This window comes from Pleurodeles waltl, chromosome 8, assembly GCF_031143425.1.
Source record: "Pleurodeles waltl isolate 20211129_DDA chromosome 8, aPleWal1.hap1.20221129, whole genome shotgun sequence".
In the NCBI taxonomy this organism is placed as follows: Eukaryota; Metazoa; Chordata; class Amphibia; order Caudata; family Salamandridae; genus Pleurodeles; species Pleurodeles waltl.
Window position 1 is genome coordinate 541,729,391 of NC_090447.1, and position 22,923 is coordinate 541,752,313.

General features: G+C 44.8%; 1 protein-coding gene across 1 annotated transcript in view; it reads left to right on the forward strand.

The window, feature by feature from the left end:
• Positions 1-22,923, forward strand: part of CFAP47 (cilia and flagella associated protein 47) — a 2,216,809-nt gene that overhangs the window by 1,078,140 nt on the left and 1,115,746 nt on the right. The gene's annotated exons all lie outside the window — the stretch shown is intronic.

The window sequence follows — 22,923 nt, forward strand, 5'->3', positions numbered from 1 at the left end:
AACTCAGATGGATGAAATGGCACTGCAAACAACTGGAGCCAGGAGCACATTCAAATCGCCCTGAGACTCTACCACCAAATGATCCAGATCACCAAACATGCTCCTCTGGTGTGCTGCATTGAGGCCAGCACCAACAGAAGTCAAGAAATCTTTGTCATTGTGAAAGATTTCATCTCGTCATCAGTCACCTAAAATGTGATCAATCCCTCGCAGGACCTCTACAACAATCTCTTTCAATTTTTAATTAATGAAATCACCACATTTATAGCAACTTCAATCTGTAGTCTGACCTGACAAACCTCACCAAACGCCTCTTGACTTATCCAAAAAAAACATTGCTAACCACATGGCCTGGTATCACCACAGAAGAAGCCATTAGCCACCATGAATTCAAGTTTCACAAATGGTGCCACACTGATACATTACAGTCCATTTAAACAAAGTCCAGTTCCAAATAACATATTCCAAATAATATTTATTCTCTTTGATGACAACACCAGACAGCCTGTGTTTTGTTCACCACATGTGAACCTCAACAGGTTCTATCCCAATTCCTTGTGTGCTTCAGGTCCTCATATTCTTAACTGATCCCAATGTAATAATCAATATTTTAGTTAGTGGATTCCGGGACATCAAACTGTATGCCATGGTAACTGGATGTTGGATGACACTAAGGGGGTTATTCTAACTTTGGAGACGGTAAAGTGACGGATATACCACCAGCCGTATTACGAGTTCCATAGGATATAATGGAGTCGTAATACAGCTGGTGGTAAATCCGTCACTTTTCCGTCACTTTTTGGACGGATTAACACCTCCTCCAAAGTTAGAATAACCCCCTAAAAGAGGTGTCATCTATATGGGCTTAATGGCCGTAACTGATTTATATAGTGTGATCAGTTACGAATATGAGGTCCTTTAACACACAAGGAATTGGGATAGAACCCACGATGGGTGGAATTGATTAACAAGTTGTCCTATTGGCGAATGTGAAATATTAAGTGTCCTGGGGAAGTTCATGTGTTATACTGAATTCAATTTGACCTTTTGGTTGCACATTGGGAGCATCACAAGTATGGAGTCTAAAAATATTTCCGCTGTTGCTTCATATCCAGGATACAATGCAGGCAAAGCCATACACTTAATTTATTACAATCTTAATGTAAACCATGTTAATACTCAGACGAAATAAATCTTACCTTGCTCTCAGTCTGAAAACCTGTGTTCTTGAATATCTTTTGGTAGTATCCTTCTAAACGTGTTCCTGTCAGATATTTTGTTCTTAATGAGCATTGAGATGCCCTTGACCATTTAAATTTCCTCATAGAAAGGCAGAAACCCACTATTTAGTTTTTCATACATCTCCTGTCAACTCTCGAGACAAATTCTTCACTGTTTTTGTAGTTTCCGACAACTATTAACAAAATGTTCTGAAAAGACTTCTTGTTATACATGGATTTAGCAAATCAACATTTCAGGGTCCACATTTTCCATACACATTAGGCTTGAATTGACATCTTGTAAAAATGATAGAGCAAAAGATAACAACATCATAATTGTAGTCTCACATCCATAGTCTTTCTATGTCCCATGTTGAACTGGATATGTTATCCCATACACATCCAAAAAGTCCTTCTTTTTCCAGTGAATTGAAGACTTAATTCACAGATATTTCTGTTGTGTAATCCCTATTAGTTTACATATTTTACAATCAATTTAAATCCTTCCATATTGTATTCTGAAAATGATTATCATAATGTTGTTTGCCAGTTACCACTCTGTAACCATAATATAACCTCATGTTTATTCTGTTATTTTGCTTTGACCATGTTTCTTTGTAAATATTATCATTTTGATCTGATGTCATAGATATGTCCATGTTTCATTTGAGTCTTTTTCAGAATTAATTTATTTTTTTGCTTGTGCTCCATTATTAATATACTTCAGTTTGTTAGCCAGGACTCCTCAATAATCATGAGTTTGATAATCATTTAATGGCAATTATGGAACAGTTCAATTAAGGAAACAAAATTCACTGAAGTAATATGGCTTACCTTTGAGAACTTTTTAAATTAAATAATTTAACATTACAGAGTGTAACAACTGAAAACTGATTCTGTTGTTGAACATTAAACACACCAAAAACAGTTAGTAATTTGTTGAAAACCCTATTAGAATCAGATTAATGTAGGTCGGATTTTCAAAAATGTGTTAGCATACAGAAATACAATTTATTTCTTGTAATACATCATTGTAAACATTATTATGCTGCTATACATTTTCATTTTAAAAACTGCAGCTGGCAACAGGCATTATGATATCATAACTCTTATAATGTATTTCAGGTTAGTGGGTACATCATTTTCTTATTACCATTGACTAGAAATGTTACAACCTACTGGCAACAGAACAGGAAATTATATATATTTTTTACTGTGAATGTAGTCTTCCAGTGAGGACTTACCCATGTAGGAGATAAACTTCATGGCTCAAACTTAGGGCCAGATGTAGAAAGGGTTTTACGCGTCACAAACCGTGAAAATCGCTGTTTGCGATGCGCAAAACCCACATCGCGATGCCCATTCCCATTTCGACAGTCGGTAACATGGTTACCGACTCGCAAAACGGGACTGCGAGTCGCAAATAGGAAGGGGTGTTCCCCTTCCTATTTGCGAGTCGCAGCGCGATGCAGGATTGCTTTGTGACCTTTAAGGAAAACGGGCTGCAATACAAAAAAAAAAATGCTTTATTTAAAAGAAGTCACAGTCATGGTGGTCTACTGTATTCAGCAGACCACAATCCCTGTCAGTGCTGCGAGTCGCAAGGGGGTCGCAAATTGCGACCCACCTCATTAATATTAATGAGGTGGGCCTTTGCGACTCGCAGATGGTGTCAGGGACACGATCCTGCATTGCGACTCGCAATTTGCAAGTTGCAATGCAGGATTTTCCTACATCTGGCCCTTAGTGTTGGGAATTGAACCACTGTTAGGTAAGTGGCAGGGCCAAACACAGATAATTGCCAAGATGAAATTTTATTTACCATACCTCTACACAATAGGTTGACAAATGATTTTATAGTTATGGCTAAATACCCCATGACTATTGAACCATGTTTTAAAAAAACAAAATAAGATGCAAACGCACATCAACATCTTGGAGACAAACAGTATGCATTACCTTCCAATCGTTCATACTTACAATATAGAGAAATAGTATGTTTTAGATCAGCAAGTAGGAGCATCTTCAAAGATGAGCTGTCTTGTGAATGTGGCCTCCAGGACACCTGGTTGTCCATTTAGCCTGAATCAGGCATGTAAGGACAAAATATTAGCAGGGCTGCTTTTGGGCATCCCAAAATCCCTTACAGTATGGATTTCAGACTGATTTTTTTTTTATCTGTAACATCATCCTTACAACAACAAGTAAGCAACAACCGTGAAATATACTCTGAAGGGATAAATTGGGTAGTGTACAGACAACCCTGTGAGAGTAATCCTCGTACTCATTGGAAATTGATTATTACCATTGTATCGTCATTACACCCCTTCTTCCAGTGTCTACATTGTTAAGCATAATTGTCACCAGGCATATTTTATTATGAATCATCTTGCGAAGTGTTGTTTTGAAAGCTATGGTGTGCTTTTTGGTCCACCCTCTGAATGACTGGATGACCCATGTGAGAACTGATTCCAGAACACGTTGAAGCGCATCACCAATTGAGGCTTACGCTATCTAAAATTGTGTTCAAAATTTCCTCCATCTTGTATTAACGTTATCAGTGTCACATGGTAACTGTTTTTCTTTGTGGTTCAAATAAATAACTGCAAAACTCACAGTAACAAAGTGAGGGATGTTCCCAGATACCTTTTTCACTCTGTTACTAACCAATGACGTTTCAACTATCCCAGGCTGTTTTCACACAATGTTTCAACTGGATAGCCAAACTAACTGTGACAATGTCTGCAAATACAATGTAGTACCACTATGGGAGAATCTTTGAATGTTTTTTGTAGTAAATTGTTTCTTATTGCTTGTTCCTTATTGATGCATTTCCTGAGAATCATGTGCCCATGTAGAATGTATGAATGTGTTTTTCTAAAGTCCTATAAAAGGATGTTTAGCTTTCCTTGTGAAAGACCCACTTTAGAGGCAAATCTATGACAGATTTCGCTTAGAACTGTACTGAGTTCTTTGTACTTATGATTTGTATGCTTTGCTACTAAAGATTTCTTATGGCATACATTATGTAATCTGCCTGTAAATTCTTATATAAAGCATTGAAAAGACAACACTTATCTGTCATCCGTATGAGAATGTTTATCGCTGGCTACTTTAATTAAATTGACTTATTAGGAGTGACGATTCCAGTATGTTTTGGGTGGCTGTTTTACAATTTGGGAACCATGCAAGGCATGCAGCTATATGTAAATATAGAGCATTTATGTACTTAAGCTATAGAGTTCAATTAATACAGTAGTACTTTTCAGGCCTTTTCACATTAGAAAATGGCACTTGAGAAAAAACTTTGAAATCTTGTGAAGCTCTTAATTATATCCATTCCATGAGGTGATCCAGCAATGTTCATTAGCCAAAACACATACACATATGTATGTATATATATATATTACCTAGTGGTGGTCGCCATTAGGTAATTATAGTTAGGACCTAGTTTCTATAGAAAATGTTTTTTTTTTTTTTTGCTCATAACTTTGGCGCCATTTGAATCTTAAAATTTTTCAAAGATAATACAAAGCTCACTTCAGCATCTGTCTTGAAAGTTTTGGGGTGATCCATCAACAGGGGCTGAGAAATAAGGGATGCCCAAAATGTTTTTTTCCCATGCATTTTATCGTAGGGGTTTTGAAGAGGGACAGTGCCCGAACCACTGCACAAAATTACACTAAATTTGGCAGAAAGGTAGCTCCTGGTCCAGAAAGGAGCCTTTTTGTTAGTTGGTGTAAATATGTTTGGTAGTTTTTGACAAATTAAAGAACATCCAAATTTGTATGTAAAGGGACATGTCTGCTCCGTGAACCCTCCAGATCTCGTGATGAGATCTGATTGCTTGCCAACATTTCAAAAAGGAAGTGTTGGCAGCCATCTTGGGACTCTGCTTCTGACCCGTCAGAGCAAAAAAGCATTAAAAAAAAAAAACGTTTTGGTGGGGGTCGCAGTGGATTCTGCTGAAAAAAATAAATAAATAAGTGCAGACTCCCACGCTGGAGTCACTGATGCCCCCTGGAGGGTCATGCTCTGGGGCATTTAAATTTTGAATGGGGCGAGGGTTTCCCGCACCCCATCCTGCAGCCCCAGGGACCACCACCTCCCTGAGGAACAATTACAAATGAAATAAGGGGGGCACTTGGCCCCCCACATTACAGCCCTGGGGACTGCCACCTCCCCGGAGCACAATTTGTAATCAAATACGGGTGGACCATGTGTCCCCTCTGCAGCCCAGGGACCTCCCCGGGGGACAAATGTAGAAGTGTGCATGGGGCACACGGACCCCTCCCCCACTGTCCCTAGGACCACCACCTCCCTGTGGCAAATATTTAGTTCTGTGGGAGGCGTACCCCCACCCCTGCAGCCCTGGGGACTGCCACCTCCCAGGGGTAAAATATAATGATGAGGAGGGGTCTTTTTCAGACCACCACCTCCCTGGAACAATACCCATTGGAGGGGTGGGTCCTATCGAGGAGCCAATGGTGACCCTGGGGTACCTCCCTCCAGTGCCGGCTCCTGCTATGCTCCAGGGTGCCCACCCCCCGGGACATAGCTGTTTGCTTTTGCTTGTGGGAGCTGACAGCTAAGTAAAAGTAAAAGCAAACAAAGACCATTTTCTGACAGCAGAAAGCTGAGTTTTCATCTGTTTCCCTGCACCCAGATATGGGTTCAGGAAAACAGATGAACACATAGCTCCCACAAGCAGGGAGCTGCTAATTAAAGCAGCTCCATGTTTGTGAGAGCAATGCCGGTTTCCGCATGACGTGGGGAGCCGCTAGGACCACGGGGGACTTGAGGCTCCCCCTGCAGTCCTATCACTTTCTATCTTCCATCGCATAAAGGGATGAAAGAGAGAGAGATTGTTATTGCAGCGGTCCCTCCATACAATGACTTCAAAGAGTCAGACTAGCAAGGAGTTTAGTTTGAATATTATAGTTAAGTTTGCATGCAGAGTGGAACAGAGTCACTTTTGGCCTAATCGTCAAGGTCTTGTGCTGTCACTCAGTAGGCTGTAGGTTCAAATCTGTTTATTTACTAGTGTTTTAGCTGGTAAACCTTACATAGGTTTGTCTGGAAGCATCACAGTAAAGAATCACCTATGGCCTAAAGGTCAAAAACCCTAACACTGAAAGTAGAAGGTTCTACTCCAGGTGTGTAAGTGGTCATTTTCCTTCTTTAATTTCTTTTAAACTTTAAGATTCATACTGAAAGGTGATCTCACTCTTTTTAATTGACAAATACATTATTCTTTTCAATATGTCCAGAAATATCTCATCTCATTCTAAGTATATCATGCATCAAACCCTAAAAACTCTCTCTCTCCCTCCCACACTCTCGCTCTATTTCTCTTTCAATCTTTCTCCCACTCACACACCCACTCAGACCCTCATGCACTCACTCTCAGACCCAAACACACACTGATGCACCCACTCTTACACCTAGACGGACACTCACACAGCCACTCTCACACTCAGATACACACTGTCACACACCTATTTTCACACCCAGGGAAACAGGCTGCGGTCAACTCCCGCTGAGCACGGCAAAGGCAGTGTGCGGTTGGATGTTTATGGGGGTTGGCCGTAGGTTCAGGCCGCAGGGGGCAAACACCCGCCACACACGGGCAAAGGGTGTATGCAGTGCTGGGTTGGGTGGTTATAATGATTGGCTGCAGGACTAGCCAACCACCCTCCACTCCCCCACACACGGCATTTGGCTATGGTTTGATTAATGTTTAGTAATGAAAATAAAAGCATAGAAATTCACTGAAAAAAACCCAAAAGTTTCAGGGACGTTATAATTAGGAAAAAAAATAAAATAAATAACATAGCAATTCACTGAAAAAATAAAGGTCACTTGGGCATTATAGTTAGGCTCACATTTTAAACATACAAAACCATAGCAATTCACCTGTTATAATTAAAATTATCTCAAGTAATTCTAACTTGTGCCCTAAGGTAACCATAGCTCGCACCCTCACCATGTACTGCTAATTACCCTACAAATCACGCCACTCATGACATCTTTGTTAACATCATTGATAATATCAATGTAATATTTGCAGTAAAAGTTTTGATGCAAAAACTGCATCACGAGAGCGCAAGTTATAGTTACCTTAGGGCATGAGTCATAGTTACAAGAGATAACAGGTGAATTTCTATGCTTTTGTACGCTTAAAATGTGAGCCTGGTGAGGGCGTGGCCAAGATGGCACGTGGGTAAGACGTCTACTCTGTCTCTCTCTCTCCTCGCCACATCATAGCTTTGCTACAGCATCCTTTCTGCCGCACGACCTGACCTGGTGACTATTGCCTTGGAGAGACAATCGGTAATAGATACGCTCTCTGAAGATTCTGACAGGCCTGGTGCCCCTTGATGGTGGGGGCTTCTCCGCTGCTACAGCAATTGAATCAGATGGGGCTCATAATGGCGGGGAGGGGGTCCTCCACAATTCTGTCCAGCCTTACCATGCCTCCCTGCAGAGGCCACCTCCCCTAAGTGGGGCTGTTCTCTACCTCTGACTTTGCCCGCCTGGCCCATACTTCTTCTCAAGTTTCCAGGTTCTATGGACTGCTATCTGAGGTCATGTCTGTTCATTATTTGTTGATTACTTTTGTTTTGTATCGGATTTTCTGGTTCCAGCACATAACAATGTCCCTTTCTAGCCATTGGCACTTCATCACATGGGCCGTGTTCAGGGGGACAGCCTTCATTCCACAGGTCCATACAGTTTCCCATAGCGCTCCACTGACTACTCTAATACTGTGATGGATCTTAAGACTGTTTGCTTTAATGTATGTGGACTAAACAACCCCACTAAGAGACTGGCTGCCCTTTCACTACTGGAGAAGTCTGTGGGAGACATTTGTCTATTACAAGAGACACACTTACTTTCTAGAGACACCCACAGAACATGCTCCTGATGGTTCCCGCGTCAATTCTGGTGTTCCTGTGCAGAGAAGGAGGGACGGGGGGATTCCTTTTTTCACATAGGTTTGAGGAGGAGATCTTATCCACCTTAGCCAACACTGAAGGTTGCTTTCAATCAATCCAACTCAGGATAGGTTCCCTCTCCTACTCATTGTATTTGGCTCCCAATAAGACATATGCACAAATCAATCATTTTTTATCAACTCCACCTCATATGGAGGTGGTCACTGAGGCCTCCATTGCTCCCTGTTCACTCTCGGATCACACACCTTTGTTGCTTTCTCCTAGGTTGCCGAAAATTGCCGCCGAGATAAACGGGGTGTCCTTGAATGGAAGGTGGCTGAGCTTGAAATCGTACACAAGGGCATGGGAGCCCATAAGGTTTGGAGGGAGAGCGAGCATACCCGGCTTCTCCTCTAGCATCTCAATCTCGACAGAGCGGAGTACACCATGATGCATCTAAAACATAAATTCCATTTAAGCAGTAACCAGTGTAGCCGCATGCTGGCATACCGGCTCCGCAGCAAGATATATTCAGGGTTGATGAAAACAATTCACACTTGCCTGGATATCAAAGTAAGCTCTGCAGATGGAATTTTCAGGACTTCTACGATTCCTTCTATGCTAATTCAGATGGTCCCAGTAGCATCCCAGTGGGTTATCTTCAGGATATTCCTATCACCACTCTCCCTGCCAGTGAAGTTTTGGCTCTGGACCAGCCCATCTACATAGACTGGGTGATCTCTGCCATAGCCAGGCAAAACCGAGGAAAGCCCTGGGGCCAAATGGCTTTAGCTCACTCTTCTACATAACTTTCTGGCAAGAGCTGGACCTACAACTTTTTTGCGGAATCCAGGTCCCTAACAGAGTCCATGTTGGAGGCTGTCATCTCAGTGATCCTAAAACTGGGCAAAAACCCGGCACTCTGCGGTAGTACAGTCTCATTTTGCTTTTGAATATAGATGCAAAGTTATTCACCAGCATTCTATCTCACCATCTCGGCCCACTGATGCCCTATTTGGTAGACCCAGATCAGGTGGGCTTTATTCCCACACGCCAATGTGGGGACAACACCAAACGATTGCTCCACCTTATAGATAAAGCCAGGCATTCATGTATGGAAGCAAAATATTTTGGGCTTGGCGAGTGGTTCTGCAAATGGGTGAGTAGTATCTACAGAAATCTAATGGCCTCCATCAGGGTTAATTATATTTCATCATCATCCTTTCCCATCTGGAAGGTCACAAGACAAGGTTGCCCCCTATCCCCCTTCCTCCTTGCTCTCTACATGGAGCCGTTTGCCCAGCGAGTAAGTGACAGCCCGCTTAGCCCCAGGACCCCTTTTGGAGGGGAACAATATCTGATTAGCCTCTATGCGGATGATGTCATCTTATCCATAGCAGACCCAGCGAACTTGGTTCCATCCCTGATAGACGAGCTTTGCGTTTTTGGAGGGGTCTCAAGCTTTAAGGTAAATATGCAAAAATCACAGATCTTTAACCTCATCATTGGACCATTTCTTGAAGCGTCCCTCTGCTCTCTCTTCCCCTTAGCATGGTCAGCAGATACTATTTTGTACTTGGGCATCGAATTAGCCCACTCTGCCTCCAGAACCTCAACCGTTAACTACTCAGCCCTGGTATTGCAGATCCACAAGGACTTGGAATCCTGGTCCTACCTTTGACTACCTTGAATGGGCTGGGTTGCAGCAGTAAAGATGACAGTGCTCCCCTGCATCCTTATACCTCTTTTAGACCTTGCTGCTGGTGTCTCCCCCGTCTGCAATCTGTTCTCTACAGCTGACAGTAAGCACATTTATCTGGGATAGTAAAAAAACCCGGTTAAATAAACATCTGATATCTTGATCAAATGGGGAAGGTGGGCTGACAGTTACTCATCTGCTCTAGTATTACCAGGTGGCCCAACTCCAGTATATTGTTGAATGGAATCATCCACTGTCAGAAAAGCATTTGTGCTTTTATGGCTAAAGCTATCACTGGTTCCCACGTATGGAAGGAGGTCTGGCTCCCTCGAAAGCACAATGAGTGGGGGCTTTACTTCTCCCCAGTGACCCGCTGTACATTACAAGTGTGGGATGCTGTAATGATCAAAGCGGGACTAGCGACATTCCCTTCTCCCATGACCCCAATTCAGTCAATCCAGACTTCCTGCCATGCAGCCAGAATGGTTCTGTAGATGGACGGATGGGCCTGTAAGTGGGTGGGTTCTTTCTTCGATCACTTGGGGATAATACCCTTTGATCAACTCAAAGATGACTACTCCCTACAGGAAACTGACTGGGTCCACTACCTGCAACTGTGTCACTGGCGGATGGGGACCGAGTCGAGACAGAACATGGGACAACCGTTGCACTCTTTTGAGAAATGTTTTTTTCTTAAAAGTGATGACAGATGCCTTATATCAGAAGTGTACTCTCTCCAGAATCAGGATCATCTCCTATCCAAATTCAAGGTTCAACTTCATTGGGAAGCCGAACAGGGTAGACCCCTCTCTGCTAAAGAATGGGCGAACATCTTCTACAGGGTACACCATACTGCACACAATATATCTAGCACCGAACTGGCATATAAGATTGCCTCTTATTGGTACCTGATCCCGGCACGAATGCAGAGGTGGACGCCGGGTAGATCTTCAGAACAGGACTCTGCTACATATCTTATGGCACTGCTCTAAGCTCACCGATTATTTGGACAGTATTCTCTATGACATTGACATGGCTTAACACCGCAATCAAGAGATTTCCAGCCTAAACTATTGTAGGTCTTCCCAACCCCAGGCTTATCCTTTTCACTCACAGAGAGGCAGACAAATGGCCCTAGCGCAAGGGACAGAACATCAGACAATCCTATCTTTATAGGGAACAGATAAGGCTCCTGACCACACATCGTAGCTACATAGACTGTGGCACATTCTGGGAACGGAGAAGATACACATTGCCATGGGGGCCAGCAGCAATGGATATGCGGAATTGTGGGCCCCTTTATTCACCTGCTCTCAACTGAATTGAGGGAACTGACGTGTCCGGTATACCTGAAAGTACTGTTCTCGATTTTCTAAGGTTCCCCGGCTCGATTCTTATGGTGTCCCCCAGCGGTTGCTCCTCCGCCTTCTCGGGCCGGCTAAACACACATGAGCACTGGGCTCTCCAACCTGGCACTGTGTTGCAGGGTTGGAGACAGCAGGCAAAGGCTCCCACTCTGCCTCGGAGTGCCAAGCCACGTTGCTCCAGCCAATCCTAATGCTGCTTTCATGTGCCAGTAGCATGAAAGCAGTGGTAGGTTTGCCAGCAGGGCACGCTGGGAGCCTGTGCCTACTGTGAGGACTGAGGAGCGGGGCAGCAGAGGCGACAAGGAAGATACGTTTTTTCTAAAAAAAAAATGTGTTTGACATTTCCCCCGCCATGTGCCGTACCGCCCTGCCCCTTCCACCTTGCTCCCTGCAAGCTGCAACTGGTGTCCCCCTTCTTTCACCCATCGTCACAAACACATATTGATTGCCATATGGCTGCTGAAATCGACCTTTTTGCTGCCACTAGATTGGAACCCATGGGCTGGGGGGAACAGGGGTGGTAAAGGAAGTTTTGATTTGATTGTTTGGTCTTTGCCTAATTGCCTCCCAGATGCTGCTGACCTCCTGGTTGTAGGCGAAAGCTGTGTACACAATGTCTCTAGTTCTATGCTAGTCAATGCAGCTGGCCCTGGGGGTTGTAGGCAAGCTTGTTGTGTATGTAAGCATAGGCCGGTAAAGCAATGAACAGAATTGTCCCTAAAATGTGAGTCCCTAACTATAACATCCCTGTAACCTTTCGTGTTTAAAGTGAATTTCATAGACACAAGCACACACGCACACATACCCCAACCCCCCCCCGATTAAAGTGGAAGTCTAGTACTAAGCTCGGATAGAGACAATGTGTAATTCATAGTATTACCTTATCTTTGTTAATCAACACATCTTAACCTGCTGTATTAAAAAACAAAAAACTCAACTTCACTTTCTCATTTAGCAGTTCAAAGAAATGGCAATTGCACTAAATGCATTTTAGCTCTACTCTATGCATATAATGTTACCACAGGAATTGGATTCTTGTCATATACTATAATACCTGACAAAAACAGCCAATAAGGAAAATACAGAAGACTTGATTTTACAAGATGGAGGAAATATGACCGGGAGCTTTCCTCTTGACATCTCAACCCTATGTTTTTTGGATGCACTAAATGAAGGTCTATTTGCTTGTTTGGTTTTCTGCTTACATCCAGAGATAGATCCATATAACCATACTGAGGTCTGGCTGTCAAGCTCAACAATATCTGTTTCGGATATTTAACATTGCCCTGAAGAGAAAACCTTTCTACTGGGCAGCCTCCAAAATGGTTAGTCTGACATTCGAAGACTTTCATACCACCAATGGCAAATTAAAATGCGGACTACTAGAATGAGCATTGTTTGTAAGCTATCTGCCTTCCCTAGATGTTGAACAAAGATTTATAAACAGCCCAATCATTCATTTCATCCTGCAGATTAAACTACTCCAGTTATGATGCTAAATTTAGTTCCTGGTTTTTCTATGGAGCCTCCGACCCCCACGACCCCCAACCAGCGTGTGTCCAGAGTATGTTATTGATTGTTATTAAGCATACCAGTACAAAGTGAGATACATACAGTTACAGCTGTTTCAGATGGACAGGATGGCAGCCAGTTTTATTTTTTATCACAAGTATTTTTTTTAATTGATTTAGTGGAGAAGTGTGGCTCAATGGTTAGAGCGGCAGACCCTGATGCAGACCCTGATGCAGAAATCTGGCTCGGAACCAGGGTTCAATTCCCGCCTCGGCGGGTCTTGGGCTCAACTTCCTCGGACCTGATAATTCTCGCATCGGTGCCTAATCTAATTCATGGGTCCCACTCTGTAACTCTGGGCAATAGCTTGCTTAATCTCCACAACGGCCCCAACAGCGCTGGGATGCCTGGCTTCACTTTGGAGGTTGCCCAGGAGTGGGCACCTCACAGGGAAAAGCCAGGAGGGGTTCCACAGCGGTATGTGTACAGCGCCTTGAGACCCTAACGGGTGAGTAGTGCACTATACAAGTACGAAGTTTATTTATGATTTTCCATCACAGAAAAAAAAAATATATATATATATATATATATATATATATATATATATATATATATATATAAAAACACACATTGAGAAAAGGAGCTATCGCATAGGCAGTACATCGGTAAACTCTGAAAGGAGACACTAAAATATCCATATACTAGCATGATGCAGGGAGTGGGACATACCAGGTGGGACCAAAGTGAGCCCATAACTGATCGCAATAGAGGACCACGACATACAAATGGAAAGCATATCACATGGTATGTAGGGAGTTCAAAAAGCAAAGATCAGCAGTTCTGCTCTGTTCATCTGTCTCCAGTGTTAGCATATAGGTGAGCCCACAAGTGATCACAAAAGAGGACCAAAACATACAAATGGAAAGCTTATCACATGGTATATAGGGAGTTCAAAAGGCAAAGATCAGCAGTTCAGCTCTGTTCATCTATGTCCAATGGTAGCAGTCCTGCAGTGGTTGCCAGATATCTTTCAGCCTTGCGATAGGAAGTTACAAAATAGTATATATTTTGCTCATTTTATCACAGTATATCATAGTAGTTAACCAAGCTTCCACAGTGGGACAAACACCAGTGTCCCAGTGTAGCTCTATCTCCTTAAAGCCATGGCAGTAAATCAACAAATGTCCTTTGGCACACAAGCCACATAGTCGAAGAACGCCAGGATGGGGTCCATTTGGAGTGTAATCTCTTTCATCAATGAAAGATGTTCAAACGTCTTGCACCAGAGTGTACTTATAGGTTGACATGTCCAGGTTAAGTGAGCAAAGTCTGTGGGGTCAAGTTTGGTCAGGGTGCTTGGTGTAGTGTATGTCCTGTGTAAAAATAGAGGTGTTTATGCCTGTGGCTGGGGGAGACTAATTTCGATTGGGTGCAGCGATAGTGCCGTTCTTTGTCAGGGAATGGGCATGCCAAGTCGCATTCCCATGTCTCTCTGAATTCCCATCCTGTGCAGGTTTCATGACCATACAGGGACGGTATAGTCTAGAGACCAGTCTCCCCGTATGCATCAGATATCAATAATCTCAAGGGAAAGAATTTGTCCAGGCTAAGTGGGTAGGAGGGGATGCTTGAATGCAGCGTGCCATGCATACACCATAGGATAAAATGATCCATGTGCATGGCGTTTGCTAATCTAATGTCATCTGCATGTGTGAGGATGTGGCCTCCGGGAATAGGTCACTTAAAGTGACGTAGGAATATACATCCGACTAATTTATCTTGGGGCAGGGGGAGGCAGGGGTTGCTAACCAGTGGGATAGCAGGGGAATACAAGGGGCCTCCTCCCAAGATGAGGCAGAACTTCCTCCTCGCCCAGCTCGTAGTAGATAATGTCTGAATGTCAGAAGGGTCCAGTTTTAGGCCCTACTGTAGTATGGACACCAGTGGAACTGACCCTGCCTGATCCTGTTCAGGTTTAGCATAGGGATGATGGCCATCTGTGTGGGACCAATGAGATGCAAACTGGCTCTATGTTGCTAGGTAGTATAACTGAATGTCTGGAACCCCAATCCCGCCATGCTCAAAAGGGAGCACCAAAATATTCCACTTAATCTGGGACCTATAACAAGCCCAAATGAGCCTCAATAAAAGGCTTCTGTGGGTGAGGAAAAATGTGTTGGTGAGGGAGATGGGTACCTTTAAGAATAAATACCAAAAATGGGGGAGAAAAATCCTTTTAAAAATGGCATTACAGCCCACCATAGAGAGGGAAAGTTGCAACCAATTTTCAGTTTGGACAGTTAACTTTCAGTTGCATGGCCATTTAGTGGAGCCATTGCACCATGTGAGGGAGTACTCACTGGGCAATATGTGTGGTGATGTCAGTGAGAGGAAACAGCTCAGACTTTGCCCAATTTATATTAAGGCCAGAGAAGCCACCAAACCTGGTGATCTCCTGTACAATAGGGCAAATTTGTCTGATGGAAGACACATAAATAATTAGGTATCATCCGCGTACATAGATGACAGTAAGGGAACTAGACCAAAGCGTAGGTTGTGGTCCATATAGTTTTTCTGGAGGTGACGGACCAAGGCGTCCATAGCAATTTCAAAAAGAAGTGGTGACAGGGGCCGACCTTGCCTGGTTCCTCTGGCTATTGCAAAGGGCTCCGAAGCAGAGCCATTTACCCGTACCCAGTTCTTGGGACTAGAGTATAAATGCATGATCAAGGCAGTGAATTCACAGGGCAGCCCCAGTTTTTGCAATGTTATATACAGGATGGGCCACTTTAAGGATCTAAAGGCCTTATCTGCGTCTGTAGGTTGAAGGATGTCGATCTATGGGGGACAAACCCAGTCTTCATAGGTGAAATTATCTGGTCCATCAGAACGGTCAGCCAGGTGGTGATCACTTTATTCAAGATTTTGTTATCAAAGTTAAGTAGCAAGTGAGGACGATGGGATGTACAGAGATGTGGGTTCTTTACCAGGCTTCAACAATATTGTAATAACTGCTTCTAGCACTGAACGGGAGGGTCTCAGCATACATGCCCAAAAGATACAGAGCAAGTTGATGTGTGTATGCCTAGTGAAAAACATCCGTGAGACCGTCCAAGCCCCGGGGCCTTTGATCCACCCTGTGAGTAGTTGTCTGAATTATCTCCTCACTGGATCGAGATTCGCTCAAGAATTGTTGCTGCATGTTAGTAATCCATACCACTGTGATTTCTGCTAAGTATTCTGCCCTAGTGTCCCTATCAATTCTGGAGTGATGCTAATGTTTATAGTATGTAAGAAGTTTTGGATTGTCATCATCAGCTGTGACCAGGTCCCCTCATCCAAGCGCAACTCCGATATATTTTCAAGGCCATGGTTCAGATGCAGCAGCCATGCCAACCTTTGGCACGGACGTTCACCTTCACTATGCCATACTGGCATATTTCCCCAGATATGCAGTCTCTTGATAAGCCAAGGAATGCAATTTATCCAGCAGCATGAAGGGGCAGTGCAGATGTGCTCTTCAATGTTGTTGTGAGTCAGCCATGTATCACTCAGTTTGACCTCTATACAGGCCAGGCTACTGTGGATATCTCCAAGGACTCAGCGTGTTTGGAAATACACACTCCCTCTATATTTGCCTTAAAGGCATCCCATAAGGTGGCCTGGTGTATGACAGATTCAGCATTGAGCACAAACTATTCAAGTATGCAGTGGCGGAGTTCAGAATGAAACACATCGTCTAGGTGAGCAGTGCTCAGGAAGCACTACCTCCGCTCTAGACCCCTCCCATACAGTATCTTCAACACCATCCGCACCAGGTAGTGGTCCAACAGTATGCGCAGGAGGTGCTGTACATCATCCAACCACTTAGCAGCATTTGCTGATATGAACCAATAGTATGTTTGTCCGCACTGCATGAGGTGCAGAGTAAAATGTGTACCCAGGAGTAGGGCTGTGCTCGAGTCTGAGTATAAGTGTAACTAATATCCTGGAGAACTTGCAGGGCATGCAGTTTACAACCAGCCTGGACACTGGTGGAGTCTATCTCTGGGTCATGGACCATGTTGACGTCACCTCCCAATATGACAACGTCCACATCTAAACATCCCATCAGGGACTATATTTCTTGAAAAAAAGACAGGAGCATCTGCATATGGGGTGTAGACGTTAACGTGGAGAAGATGTTGCCCTGCCTCAGTGCCCACAGTAATAACGTATCCTCCATCATTATCAATAATACTGATGTGGAGCTTAAAAGGAACACTTTTGTGAATGAGTGTGCATACTCTACAAGAGTAAGTGCTGTAACAAGAGAAGTATCTGTGTAGGCCCCAGAGGTTGCAAAGGAGGGTGTATCATGGGGTGGTAGGTGAGTTGTCTGTAAGAAAGTGATTTTCACATCATGTCTGTTGAGATATGATAGTAATTGTTTGCCTTTGCGAGGGTTGTTGAGACATTTAATGTTCCACATCATGAATGTAAGCTCAGCCAGTCAGTTCCCCCTAATGGGAGTCGTAGTCATGTAGGAAGGATTAAATATGGAATTGTGTGTGTACAAACAGTAGTGTCCTTTTCCAGATAAGAGGTAGAAAGGAAAAAAACACGAATGTACCCTAATAAACACCCCCTGTCCTCCCACCACCCACACCAGGTCTCAAACTACAGAGCGAATCCCAATACAATCCAAAGAACAAAGAGAAACCCCAATAATTGCCAATTTGGAATATACCTTGGGAAGGTGGGCAGTGCTACAGCAAACGGAGCACATAAGGTAAGTGATACCTGACTCTGTGCACTGGCAAATGATCAGGGCCTGGCCGGCTGGTCCAAACGCAGGGTGGTGTGGGTGGTACAGAGGCCATATTCAGGATATGTTATGAACAAACAGGGATTGGTAGCCTCCTGGGGCGTTGATATGGGCTTGCTTCCTCCACAAATCTCTCAAGTACATAATCTGTAGCGGGCCTCATATAGAAAGACAAGATAGCAATGCAGGCCTCTGATGTAGCAGGGGCTGCAGTTACTGGTCTACGGGCATGTGCTGGTGCAGCATTCACCTGTGATGGTCATCAGGTTCGGAGCAGTGTTAAATGGTAATGGCTGTTTAGGCCCAATTGCAGGGGTTGCCCGGGTGGGCGATGGAGTAAACCCCAGCTAGTAGTGGAGCCTTGCAGCCTGAACCTCAGCTGCTGATGTGCATGAGGCTGAAGAGGCCTGCTACCCCGTGAGGTACCCAACGCAGCTGCAGAAGCTACACTGCTCACTCCTTACTGAGTGTCAAAGAGCATGTGCAAAAGGGGTGGGGGGCATATCATTGTACCCAACATAGCCCAGCTGGCTGGGAGCAGTGCCTGTACGTCTGCACCGCTATTACCAGGCCGCACTTTCCTGCCCGCCAATCTCTGTCGATGGCCTGGAGTACTCATGGACCAGCATGCACCTCAGTCAGCTGTGTTCATAGCCCGGCAGTGGGTGGATTCTCCTCTGATGATAAGGGCAGGCGGGGGACCCAGCAAGACTCTGTAGCCTTGGACCGTAGGCTCGCACGTGGCCCCTGTCACCTTGGGGGATTCCGGTTTATGTGCTAGGCCATACCCGCCCGCTCCTGGTTACTCAGCTCCTGATCACTGCACCACAGTGAAAGAGGCATGAATCAGCTCCCCCGGTTATAGTGCAGCATTGTCTAGCTTTCTCAGTGCATGGAGATTGCATTACGGCCTGAAACCCAGTTTATGAGGGCTAATGCAGCAGGAGCTTCACTGCTGAGCAGCTATCTTGGTTGCCAGCGTGGCCACGCCTTCTTACCACAAGTAAGTTTACATTAGACTGAAGATAATTTTGCTCCTTGGTAATTATTGAAAAAAGGTAATTGGAAGGTCAGTTAAAATCTCCACCATGCTTCGATGGCCGGTGCAGTTTATTTCTTTGTTCAGCAGGGTGATTCAAGTAGCAGTGCATCATTAATCTGAAAGTCTTTTACACCAATAAGGTTTCACGCTCTTTAGAGTCTGGAGACAAGTACGTTTCTGGGTACCTTCATGTTTCCAATTTGTTAAAATCTGGGAAGATCATTTTGTCTTTGTGTCTCCGCTATTTTCTTTTTCACTACAAAGGGTAGAAAGTTAGGCAACCAAATTATGCCTCAGTTTTCAGTGTGTGACCCACTCACCCAAATGTAATCCAACAACATCCCTTCAAATGACAGAAACATGAAGACAGGTCACGGGGAGGCTAGGGCCTCAGTTTCCAGGTGATGTTTACCTGAAGACTTGGTGACTTTTTAGTCCACTGAAGGTTACTAGATTGTTGGCAGCGAGTGAGGTACATCAGATAGTGTTCGTACCCTGCTTTCGGTTGGGCTCCTCCTGCCTCAAAATTTGGACTTGCATTCTGAACCTCTCATAGCTTTGAAGTAAAGTGAGTCAACATTTAGTATTACACAAGCACTTAAATAATTTTGGCAGTTAAGATTGATTTGATCAATATCTGATTACCTCCCATATTTCTTATCAGATTTTTTTTCTTTGATCCTTTGGGTCTATCCTTACAATTTTAAGCTTTTTGTTTAGACAGGTACTGTATTTTTATACTTAGTGTGCATTATAGAATATTTCTTAACCGTAATGCGGTTTTACATGTAACACCTCATGTAGGAAAATGCCTCTGATGGCATGGTTACCCCCTAACCTTTTTCCTTTTGTTGATGCTAGTTATGATTGAAAGTGTGCTGGGACCCTGCTAACCAGGCCCCAGCACCAGTGTTCTTTCCCTAAACTGTACCTTTGTCTCCCCAATTGACACAGCCCTGGCACACAGATCAGTCCCTTGTAAATGGTACCCCTGGTATCAAGGGCCCTGCGGCCAGGGAAGGTCTCTAAGGGCTGCAGCATGTATTATGCCACCCTGGGGACCCCTCAACAGCACATGCACACTGCCTCACAGCTTGTGTGTGCTGGTGGGGAGAAAAAGACTAAGTCGACATGGCACTCCCCTCAGAGTGCCATGCCCACAACACACTGCCTGCGACATAGGTAAGTCATCCATCTAGCAGGCCTTACAGCCCTAAGGCAGGGTGCACTATACCACAGGTGAGGGCATAGCTGCATGAGCACCATGCTTCTACAGTGTCTAAGCCAATTCTTAGACATTGTAAGTGCAGGGTAGCCATAAAGAGTGAATGGTCTCGGAGTTTGTCAAACACGAACTCCACAGTTCCATAATGGCTACACTGAATACTGGGAAGTTTGGTATCAAACGTCTCAGCACAATAAATCCACACTGATGCCAGTGTGGGATTTATTGAGAAATGCACCCAGAGGCCATCTTAGATGTGCCCCCTATATACCAGTCCACCTACTAGTGTTAGGCAGACCAGTTTCTGCCAGCCTGCCACATCCAGATGGGTTTCTGGCCACATGGGGTGAGTACCTTTGTCACTCGGTGGCCAGGAACAAAGCCTGTACTAGGTGGAGGTGCTTCACACCTCCCCCTGCAGGAACTGTAACACCTGGCGGTGAGCCTCAAAGGCTCAGCCTGGTGTTACAGCGCCCCAGGGCACTCCAGCTAGTGGAGATGCCCACCCCTCCGGACACAGCCCCCACTTTTGTCGGCAAGTCTAAAGGAGATAATGAGAAAAACAAGGAGAAGTCACCCTCCAGTCAGGACAGCCCCTAAGGTGTCCTGAGCTGAGGTGACCCCTGCCTTAGGAAGTCCTCCATCTTGTTTTGGAGGATTCCCCCCAATAGGATTAGGGATGTGCCCCCCTCCCCACAGGGATGAGGCACAAAGAGGGTGTAGCCACCCTCAAGGACAGTAGCCATTGGCTACTGCCCCCCAGACTTAAACACACCCCTAAATTGAGTATTTAGGGGCGACCCTGAACCCAGGAAAACAGATTCCTGACAACCTACAACAAGAATGAGGACTGCTGACCTGAAAGCCCCACAGAGATGACGGAGACGACAACTGACTTGGCCCCACCCCTACCGGCCTGTCTCCTGACTCAAAGAACCTGCCCAGCGGTGCATCCAGCGGGACCAGCGTCCTCTGAGGACTCAGAGGACTGCCATGCTACCAAAGGACCAAGAAACTCCAGTGGACAGCGGCTCTGTCCAAGAAACAAAGAAACAACCATCTTTAAAGGGACTCCAGCCTCACTTTGGAAGCGTGAATTCCCAACACTCTGCACCCGACGCCCCCGGCTCGTGTCCAGAAGAACCACACTGCAGAGAGGACCCCCAGGCGACTCCCATGACTTGGACACCCTGAGACGACCTCCCTGCACCCCCACAGCTATGCCTGCAGAGAGAATCCAGAGGCTCCCCCTGACCGCGACTGCCTGGTAACAAAGAACCCGACGCCTGGGAGAAGCACTGCACCCACAGCCCTCAGACCTGAGAGAAACCAAATAGCAGTGCAGGAGTAACCAGCAGACGGCCCTCATCCTTGCCCAGTCAGTGACTGGCCCGAGAAGCCCCCCTGTGCCCTGCCTGCACCTCCAGAGTGACCCCCGGGTCTCTCCATTGATTTCTACCTACAACCCAACACCTACTTCATACACTGCACCAGGCCGCCCCGTGCCGCTGCGGGTGTATTTTGTGGGCCTGTTTGTGACCCCCCAGTGCTCTACAAAGCCCCCTAGGTCTGCTCCCCGAGGACGCAGGTACGTACCTGCTAGCAGACTGGAACCAGAGCACCCTTATTCTCCATAGGCGCCTAAGCTATTTGGGGCTTACTTTGACCTCTGCACCTGACAGGCCCTGTGTTGCTGGTCCTGGGTGTTTGGGGTTCACTTGAACCCCCAAAAGTGGGCTGCCTATGCCCAGGAGACTGAACATGTAAGTGCTATACTTACCTGAAAAAACTAACCTCTTCTTACGTCCCCCAGGAACAGTTGATTTTTGCACTGTGTCCACTTTTAAAATAGCTTATTGCCATTTTTGCCAAAACTGTGTACATTATTGTTTTAATTCAAATTTTCATATTTACCTATGCCAAGTACCTTACAATTCATGTACTTACTTGAATTCTGAATCTGGCGGTTCTAAAATAAATTACAAAAAGAATATTTTTCTATATTCTGCCCTGGAGTTAAGTCTTTGAGTGTGTTCTCTCATTTATTGCCTGTGTGTGTGTACAACGAATGCTTAACACTACCCTCTGATAAGCCTACTGCTCGACCACACTACTGCAAAATTGAGCATTAGTATTATCTAATTTTGCCACTATCAAATTCTAAGGGGAACCCTTGGCTCTGTGCACACTCTATCTCACTTTGAGATAGTATATACAGAGCCAACTTCCTACACCTCACACATCTTTTTTTCTAAAGATTTCTTTCTTATTTGCTTATATATGGTTGCAGAAGGAGAGTCAAACACTCTAATGGAAGCCACTTAATCTCCATAGACTTTCTTGTGGCCAGTTGCCATAGTTATTTGAGTTCAGAAAAAAACTATTCAACTTGTGGGTCCTCAGTTAATTTAGGGGAAACAATGAGAATATTGATCTTACGGTGTCATATTACAATTTCAGTTCTAAACTTCTATCTCAGTTCTCTCTCTTTTTTGAGGGGGAAGAAGGGTTGGTGGAATGAAGGAGCGACAAAGGTATTTGAGAAAAATATATTTTTTGTTTGGCCTGAAATTATAGGTGCAAAGTAGGCCTGGGCAGAGTTCACGGAGTCCGACTCCACGAAATTCCGCACAGTTGAATAAAAACTCTGGGGAAATCCACGGAGGCAGAGTTCCATGACCCGTGGAGTCCTGAATGGGCCAGATCTCAGAAGCACCAAGCTACCACTTCCTGAAATCAGGAGGGCCGTAGGCAGTGAAAGCTGCTGTTTCAAGCCTCTTGTGCTCCAGCCTGTCCTGTGTTCAATGCACGGGGCAGGCTGGTGCACCAGTGCCTGAAACTGCAGCTTTATTTCGCTGCCTGTGGCCCTGGCCTGAATTCAGGCTAGGGCCATAGGCAGAAAAAGCTGCCAGGCCTGTTCTGCACCAGCCTGGGCTGTGTGCAATGCACACAAGAGGGGCTGGTGCACAAGAGGCCTGAAACAGAAGTTTTCACTGCCTAAGCCCTGGCCTGAATTTAGGTCAGGGCCGTAGGCAGCAAAAGCTGCCATTTCAGTCCTTGTTTGTTCATCAGTGTGCACGAACAATGACAAAAAAAACAAAGAAAGAGATGAG